Raw genomic sequence first — 10,127 nt, forward strand, 5'->3', positions numbered from 1 at the left:
AAAAAAAAAAACAAGGTCCTCCAAGGTCAAGAAGGGAGAGTGTTGACATATCGTGGGGTTGTTAACCAATGTCGTAAAACAGTATGTGTACTGACTGTTTAATGAGAAACTACTTATAAAACAGTATGTGTACTGACTGTTTAATGAGAAAGTACTTATTCAGTAAACCTTCATCTAAAGTACAATGAAAAAAAAATTTTTTTTTAAAAATAACCTAAATGTGAAAACTAAAACCATAAAATTCCTAGAAGAAAATGTAAGGGCAAAGCTGTCAGGCCTAGCTTTCAACAATGGATTATCTAACATAATTACAAACAGCAAAAGACAAAATAAATAAATAGGAGCTCATAAAAAATAAAAGCTTTTGTTCATCAAAAGACTTTATGAAAAAAAGTGAAAAGACAAGGTACTGACTAGGAGAGTATCTTCAGAAACCAAATAACTGATAAAAAATCCAATAACCACATATATATAAAACTGTGACAACGTAACAACAAAAAGACACAAAGGACTTGAATAGACATCTCACCAAAGAGGACATTCAAATGGCCACCAAACACATGAAAAGATGCTCAACGTCTTTAGCTATCAGAGATGCAAATTAAAATCATGAGACATCATTTTACTCCCACTAGGATGGCTCATATTAAATAAATAAAATAACAATTGTTGGCAAGGATGTGGGGAAATTAGAACACTTATCCACTGCTGGTGGGAGTGCAAGATGGTACAGCAACTGTGGAAAACAGTGTGGTGGTTCCTCAAAAAGCTAAAAATAGGACTACTGTATGACCCAGCAATTCTCCTAGGTATAGGCCCAAAAGGCTTGAAAGCAGAGACTCAGAGCCTTGTACACCAATGTTCATTGCAGCACTATTCATAATAGCCAAAAGCTGGAAACAACCTAAATGCCCATCAACAGATGACTGGATAAATAAAATGTGATATGTACATACAATGGAATACTACTCAGCCAGCAGGAGAAATGAAATCTTGATACATACTACAATGTGGATGGAACTTGAATACATTATGCTGAGTGAACTAAGTCAATCAGAAAAGGACAAATATTGTGTGACCTTCTTCCCCACTGCCGTCAAGTTGATTCCAACCCATAGCGACCCTATAGGACAGAATAGATCTTCCACATAGGGTTTCCAAGGCTGTAAATCTTTACAGAAGCAGACTGCCACATCTTTCTCCCATAGAAAAAAGGTAGGTTTGAACCATCAATCTTCTGGTTAGCAGCCAAGTGCTTTAGCCACTGCACCACCAGGGGAAAGGCAAATGTATAGAGACTAAAGTTTATTAGTGGTTACCAGGGGCAGAAGGGAGGTGGAAAGGAGGGTGTTAGTGCTTATGGCGTACCGAGTTTCGGTTTACAGTGATGAAAATATCGCGCTAAGGGTAGGGCTGCACAGCCAATTATTGTAAGCACTGTCAAAAGTTGTATACCTGTAAAGAGTTGCAACAGCTGTGTGATAGATATATTTAAACAAAACAAAGTAGTGGCTGCTGAGTCCACATAGGTAGAACCAAACACCTCATGGGATTTAGTTCCTTGGTTTGGGGGTTTAGGGTCATGGTTTCATGGGACATCCCAGATAACTGGCCTAATAATGTGTTTAGTGCCTCTATTCTACCTCCTAGTTTGTTGTATAGTGCCTGGTATCTTAAAAGCTTGCAAGTGGCCATCCAGGATACAATTGGTCTCTATTCACTTGGAGCAACAGAAGAAGGAGAATCAGGAACAGAAGGAGGAAATGGAACGTGTGCGTAATTGCCTCAATGAACAACTGCCTCCTTTGTCATAAGACCAGAAGAAATGGATGGTGCCCAGCTACCATTACTGAACATTTTGATCAAAGATTCTATAGAAGAATTCTGATCAAAACGGGTAAAATGCAGAACAAATTTTAAATTCTCACAGAATCTAGACTTTCTGGAGCCATGGAGGCTGGATGAACCCCCAAAACTATGGCCCCTAGATAATCTTTAAATCTTAAACCAAAAATATTCCCTGAAGTCTTCTTAAAACCAAATAATAGTTTAGCTCAACTAGTAAAGAATGTCCGCCTTCAGCATTATGCTCTTTCAAGATCTATGTATATGGATCAAACTGACAACAGTAACTTCAAAGACTGCCTAGGAAACTTAGGGGACAGTGAGTTTATGTCAGCTGGGGAGGAACAACTCAGAAAATGAGGGTGAGAATGGTTGCACAGCTCAGAGAATGTAATCAATGTCGCTGAATTGTACATGTAGAAGTTGTTGAATTTGTGTATGTTTTGCTGTGTATATTCTCAACAACAATAAACAAATAAAATGAATTGTATTAAAAAAAAAAAGAAAGTACTTATTAATCAGATGCAAATCAAAACGGAAGAATCTTTCACAACCCAGATTATGTCCAGAAAAATGGTAAATTTACAGTTAAACCTGTGAGACCTGGAACTCAATGGACTGCCTTGTTTTCCCGGGTCTCACAAGTTTTCCTCCTTTGACAGTGTGCAGTCTTACCACTTTCTATTGCTTGTTTTAGTGGAAAAAATTTGAGTTTTCCTTCTCTGACAGGGTTCCACCTTACACAGTTTCTGACTTTCACAGGTTTTACTGTACCAGGCTTTCTGGTAATAAAATTGGCTTCCACGGAGGTCTACATGAAGAAAAAGCAGATTCTGGCCATGCTGATAGGAGGATTCCAGTACCCAAGACAGATATAATGGCAAAGTAATAAATTAGCATTCTAATTTCATACATTAAAGTCAAATAAATCAATTAATTAAAATTAAAAATTAATAACATTAAATAAAAATGTAAAAGGTTAAAAAAAGAATGCATGCATGTGTTAGTTTACTTATCCCCACAGCATCCCTGCACCATTTGTTGTGAAGAATCCGTTTGGGACGAGGAAAGGGGAAGTGCTGAGGTGTGACCACTGTTCTTTCTCTACTTCCCTGTGGAGGAGGAGAAGACTTCTTACCCTCATCTCCAGGGTGTATTTCAAACCCCACTTACTGGTTTTGGTAGCTTGCTCTCTTATGGAGGCTGCAGCCTGTCCTGAGCCTCAGAGCACACACAGGCTTGACCCTCCACCACCTTCCCCTCAACCCCTCGCCACCCCCCGCCACCCCCTCTTACAACTGAGCCGGCCCCAGGCAGGAGATCATCAATTGCTTTGTGCTCTGGTAAAGCTGAGGGCTGTTGAGAAAGAGTGCTCTGAGTGGAGCCCATGGAACAGGTTATAGGAGTCCTCTCTCCTTGAAGGAAATCAACTTCCTGGTCCTCCTGAACCATCAGAGGAGCTGATTGTGGCGTCTGCGCTGATGACCTGGGAGTAGTGCAGGGCAGACCCTGGGCTGAGGCTGGCCACGCTGGCCGATGGCCGGGTCCCTCGGACAAGAACCCATCTAGACCCAGGGCTGGGCTCGCCACCCCATTCCCTGCACCACTCAGCCCAGAACCGGCAGCTTGGTCTTCTCCGCACCCCGATACCCTCTGCCCGCCCCACCGACACGGTCTCCCGTTTCCCCGCAGGCCATGTCCTTCGAGGCTGGCTCACATCAGTCTTGGGGAAACTGTGTGTGACCCTTCAACTTCTGCCTGGTCAGAGCCCTCCACCGAGAGCCCTCTGCTCTCTGCATCTTAACTTCCTCGCTTCACAGAGGAAGAAAGCAAGTGACTTGATCACTACTACCTGACTCCTGACAGGGCTCTTCAGAAAGGCGTCCACCATACACAGGCTGTATGCTAAGCCCTCTTGCGTCTGTCCTTATTCTGCACTGGGGTCATACCCACACTCAATGCAAGAATGAGGGTCCTGTTTCTCTGGTGACTTCTCACTGCAGCCCCAACTACTTCGATGGCAATGATAGGCCCTATCTGAAGGGAGGCCTTCACTAGGGCAGCACGTGCCCTGTCTCCAGCCCCACCCATGAGTGGTGGTAGCACTCCCCAGCCTTCAGGACAATCAGGAACATTTCCCACACACCCCCAAACAGGGGTGCTCCTAGGTGAGACCCAAAAAATGCCTCCTGCATGCCAGGCATGATCTTAAATGTTAAAACTCAAAGTACCCTTCTTCCACTTTCATACACAAGGAAGCTACACTCTTTAGATGGGGAGTTTCATATGGCCAAGGCCACTGAGCTCTAAGTGTTGGAGATCTGATTCACACCCAGGTTTGTCCAAGTCCAGAGCTAGAGGCATGGCTGTTGCTGAACACCCTGGAAGCCCCACATGCTCAGCAGGGCCCACCACCCCACTCAGAGACCCACCTCTGAGGAGCAGAAGGAGCAGAGTGCCCACTCCCGGGAGGGGAAGTAGTGGAGGGCCCACCTCAGAAGAGAAGGAGCTTTGCAGAGGAGATGGAGTGGTGCCAGCTAGGTCTCTACCCGGCAGGCAGTGCCTGGGCCTGCAGTAGCCAATCTCCAAACAATCCTCCCTGAGGCAGAAAGTCTGTCCAAAGTTTTCAGTCCAAAGGAGTAAGTCAAGGACAGATGGGGTCCAAGACTGGACTTCCTGGCTCCAGGGCTCAGATGGCTCGCCCATCTCAGCCCTCCCTGCAGATTTACACCTCCAAGTTCTCTGCTCCCAACTGGAATGATCCACATTGATGGATGTGGGCTCTGGGTGCCAAACCATCTAGGAGGTGAAAGTTCTGGAAACCTCACAGAAAGTTCTGGAAACCTCACAAGTTCTTGTAAAATTTCCAGTCTGTTTTTGCAGCCCCAGAAGGCCAACCTATGCACTCGAAATTGCTCTTGCTCTGCCCATCTAAAGGGCAGCAGGATTTCCCTGGGCTCTAAGGAGTGTCCAGCATACGGAGCCTGGATTTGGAATAAGTTTTTACTAAAATTTTAGCGTCAGATGCTCCTGATAACAAATAGGATAAATTGGGACAACCAAGTTCATCAAAGTCCAAGGCATGGACGACACCAAAGTCATCCCTGTAGCCACTGGCACGTGCTGTGTAGTGTTATCCCAAATGTTGGGGAGCACAGTGTTTGACTTGTCCATGTCCTTGAGGAGCTCAGAGTAGAAAGGAGGGGAGGCATTTTGAGAATGTGCCAGGAGGAAAGTTTCACAAGGGCACATTTTATCCCAAAACAGCTCACAAAAATACCAGCAGTGGCCAAAATGAAGCCGAAATGGACTGTCCTCCCTCCAACGTGACAGCGTCAGGAATTGTGGTCCAGCTCTCATTGGTCATTTCAACAAGAAAGAATCTGCCCCTGAAAGATGGGGTTATTTCTAATCAGGTGGTACCTTCATACCTACTTTCTTCTGGAGACACATCAAATTAATATAATCAGCTTGACCGGAAAGGTCAGTTACTTGGTGGGGAACAGCCTTCAAGCTGTGGAGCAGCAGCCCCAGGCAGTTAGTACCCCACCCTAGAGTCAGGGGCTGCGCAACCCTCCCACCGGTGAAGTGCTGGGAACTAGCTCCCATCTCTGTGGTGTGAACACCACTAGTGTGCTATAGAATTCTAGGGTCTTATAGACTGTCTAACTGCAGCATGGATTTTAATACACAGATGGATTTGGGTTGCTGTCCCTCCCACACAAACAGATTATTCCTACCAGTAAGAACTGCAGACGAGTCTGTTTGTATACAATAGAAATGAATATTAAAACTGCAATACTGCAAAAAGAAAAGGCATAATCTAACCAAGAAATATAAAACCATTATCAGAAACAGAAATCCCAGCACTGGCTGGTGGACAGCCCAGCAACAGCACACTCCCCGGGGAGCATGTTTCCAAATACTTGGTCCTTCGAGATGTTACTCCTTGAAGGCTCCGCTCTGGGTCACGTATTTTCCGCAGTTGGGTAACATTCTTTATGGATGCTGAAGCTCCACTCGCACCAGCCCCTGGGGACCTGCCCCAGATTCCACCCACTGTCTTCCACTAGAGACTCCAAGGGAACAACGTTCCCCAGCAGCGGACACCGCGCAACTGCAGGGGTACAAGCTCCCAGCGGGCTCCTGAGCCTGCCCCACCCCCGTCCGTGCGGACAAAGAGCGCGGGTAGACGCAGGGGTTGTGCCCGCGCCAGCTTCGCGCCCCCTCCTGGCAGAGCTGCCCTCTCACACCAGGTACTGGAATAAAGCTCATTGATGGGTCGGTGCACCTTCAAGTTTTACTTGGCGAAGGATGCCTGGAAGGGGTGCAGGGAGCACACTCCCCCGAGTCGTTTTCACAGTCCTGTGCTGTTAGAAACTCGTCTCTCGCGCAAAGGCCTGCAAGGCGCCGCGCGCCTCCCGGCTGGGCCAGATGCGGAGCGATTGAAAGCGGCGACATCTAGTGGTCCCGTGGTGTCTCACTGCACAAAAAAAAAAAAAAAAAAGGCCGTGGAGTCGATTCTGACTCATAGCGACCATATAGGACAGAGTAGAACTGCCCCATAGGGTTTCCAAGGTGTAAATCTTAAGGGAAGCAGACTGCCACATCTTTCTCCCCTGAAGGAGCTGGTGAGTTAGAACTGCTCATCTTTCGGTTAGCAGTCCAGCGCTTTAACCACTGCGCCACTACACGCACCTGCTTTTAGGAAGGGGTAGGAGGCGGGTAAAAACACTTAATGGAGCCTAAGAAAACTAGTAATTCACCGTCAGGATTAAGAATGAGACAATGACAGATCCACCCGGGCTTGGCTTTTCTCTTTCCTTGTGGAGGATCTGATTTGGTTAGGTATTTTCCTCCAACTTCTTGCTTCTCAAAATAGCGTCGCCTGAGGCTGCGAACCTTCCGCTAAAGCAGGTGGGCGTCGGCGCATAAGCAGGTAGCGGTGCAACTCAGCACGCAGGAATGAGGATGTCAAAGCAGACAGGAAGGAATCTGCCGCTAATGAGGCACGTATTGGAGATGATTAGAGATCAGTCATCGGTTGGGGTGGTTCATTTTTCTTAGATGACACGCACAGTAATTTTGTAATCAAGGGGATTCCTCCCTGTACTGACCAGCATTCCCAGGGCAGCTATAATCGCCAGATCCCGCAGAGATAACGAGGCCTTGACAAGGTCACAGAATTGAATAAAAGTGCAGAGATAGGAGTGGGACCTAACTGCAAGCCTTCACACAGACTAAATTTCTAAATTGATTTATTACTTGGGTGTGCTAGAAAGTTTAGATGCATATGCCTGGTTACCTCATGGAGAATTCTTCGTACTTATACATATGGATAAGAATATTCGTCACATATAGTTTACAATTCAAACATACGAAAGTCAAGAAATGTAGATAACTCGTTTTTTTACTACCAAGTCAATAATGTTGCTTATGCATACTTGGCATATAAAAATCAGGGTGAAAATCATGCAGTAAACCAGAAAATTCCTACCTCCATACACAGATAAGCTGTGTCTCAGAGAAAGCTTATATTTGCATCCATGAACTGACCTATTTCTCTTCTTAGTTGTTAGGTGCTGTGGAGTCAATTTTTGACTCATAGTGACCCCATGTGACAGAGTAGAACTGCCCATAGGGCTTTCTAGGCTGTAATCTTTACAGGAGCAGATCGCCAGGTCTTTTTTCTGAGGAGCCACTGAGTGGGTTGGAACCACTGTGTTAGTTATCTAGTGCTGCTACAACAGAAATACCACAAGTGGATGGTTTTAATGAAGAGAAGTTTATTTCCTCATAGTCAAAGTAGGCTAAAAGTCCAAATTCAGGGCATCAGCTCCAGGGGAAGCCTTTTTCTCTCCGTCGGCCTTCTTCTCTTCAGTGTTCCCCCAGACTAGGAGCTTGTCTGCGCAGGGATCCTGGTCCAAAGGACGCGCTCTGCTCCTGGCACTGCTTTCTTGATGGTATGAGGTCCCCAGTCTCACTGCTAACTTCTTTTATATCTCAAGAGATTGCCTCAGGACACAATCCAGTCTTGAAGATCAGGTCCTGCCTTACTAACACAACTGCCACCCATCCTCCCTCATTAACATCATAGAAGCAGGTTTACAACATACAGGAAAATCACACAGTACCAGGAATCATGGCCTAGCCGAACTGATACACACATTTTTGGGGGGACATAATTCAAACCATGACAACCACCAACCTATTTATACTTGAATATAAATGGTGTACTGATGCCCTGAGTATTCTTGATCTCAGTTTTGAGGGCTGTTGGCTTCTCAAAAAGGAAAGGAAAATCACTTTGGAAAACATGAACACATTTTCCACAATTCCCCCATGATTTGCAGCATACTGCATCCCAGCTACCTATAATTATTTTTTATATCATTCTAAAAATGACTACTGCTCTCTGAGTCTTAGTTACAAGCCTACTAGCAATGAGTAATCAAACTATTTCCTCATAAAATATTGAGAATCTGTCTTTAAGAGAGAAAAAGACAGCCCCAAAAAACTTGCCAGAACGAAGTCAGGACCAGTAAAACTTCCTGTTTAAATCACGCACAAGCAGTTCCATGTTCTAAGAGGACAAGGTCATTCCCGTTGCCTCTGTACTAACTCCCTACAGTCACCCAGGACCAAAAAGAGGCCACCCAGAGATAGGGCAACTGTGCGTAACAAGCACATCCCACAGGAGCTCAAGGGAGTCACCAGCATCAGTCCAAGCACCATTCTGGGTTTTCCTGGGAGGTCTTCCTTATAAATCTTGGCCCCAGGCCTGCTCCTGCTTGGCTAATGAGATCATAGCCCAGGGTATGTACCCGTATCACACACCTGTCTACCTACAGGGATCTGATAGGTTCTCCCCTCTCTCTGCCTGTATGCCATATGATTCCTGTGTCTGTTCTTGCTGTTCCCTTTCCCTGGGATGTCTTTCCCCTTCTCTGCTCCCATAAAAATCTTACCCTCATCCTTCCACTCTCAACTAAAATTTTTCGTCCTCCAAGAAGACACATAGACCATTCAGTCCCATAACACTCTCTTCTCCATCTGAACTGCACTATTTAGCAATTCACACATGTGGCTGTACTCTGTTCTCTGGTCATCCTGTCTCTCATTGGAAGGTTGTAGGGTTCTCGAAGGTGGGGATGGACATTGTTCTGTGTAGTTCTGATCCTATCTGGAGGGGCATATTTCAGAGAAGACCCAAGGAGCTATTTCAATCCAATCGACTATACTATTCACCTTCTTCTGATGGAAGTCAGAGAGACTGAGCTCTTTTAAGCCACCCTAGCACACATCAAACCTCCCTTCTCAACTGGAAAAGAAAAATAAGCTTCAATAATCTTCCTTGTTATTAGCTGCTGTTCAATCAGCGCCTGACTCATGGTGACCCCATGTACAATGGAACAAAATGCTGCTGTCCTGTACCAGCCCCATAACCATTTGCAGATCAGACCATTGTGACCCATTGGGTTTTCATTGGCTGATTTTCAGAAGTACATTGTCAATCCTTTCTTCGTAGTCTGTCTTAGTCTGGAAGCTCTGCTGAAACCTGATCAGCATCATAGCAACACACAAGCCTCCATTTACAGACAGGTAGTGGCTGCATATGAGGTGCATTGGCTGGGAAATGAAACCTGAGTCTCCCACATGGAAGGTGAGAATTCTATCAGTGAACCACCACTGCCCCTCAGTCTTCCTAGAGGGCAACATAACAAAAATGCCCTAACATAAGCAGAGGACTCCCTCAAAGACAAATTTTATTTAATTGAACAAAATATCAGGTCTGTAGCAGCCACGGGCTCAGGAGCTCTGTGGACAAGATGTGGGCACACACCTGGCTGCTGTCCACCCCCACGCCACCTGGTGCCCGTCAGTGGGGCCGACCTTGGTACTGCTTTATGGCTTCATATGCCTCCTCAGTCAGAGGGCACTTATGGGGCACTTGTCCCATCCCAGGCCCTGCTCCAGACATCAGGGATACAGCAGTGGACAGAACAAGGTTCCCAAGCTCTAGGAGGGGAAACTAGCAGTGAACAAGTGTATGGATACAAGTGGAGTACTATATTATTGCAGAAAGGCAAAGGAGTGATGACCAGAGGAAGAAACTATGGGTAGGGGACAGGGGAAGTCTTCCTGGTGAGCTAGCATCGAACACTGACCCTCGTGACCGAGTGAACCAGCCCTGGGGAGCGATTCCAGACAGGGAGAGCAGAGTTGGAGAGGCAGCTGACAGGGCTGTCACCTTTCTTGGATGCTCTGCAGCCCTCTGCTGA

The sequence above is a fragment of the Trichechus manatus genome, unplaced genomic scaffold (genome assembly GCF_000243295.1).
Source record: "Trichechus manatus latirostris isolate Lorelei unplaced genomic scaffold, TriManLat1.0 scaffold00038, whole genome shotgun sequence".
NCBI classification, from domain to species: Eukaryota; Metazoa; Chordata; class Mammalia; order Sirenia; family Trichechidae; genus Trichechus; species Trichechus manatus.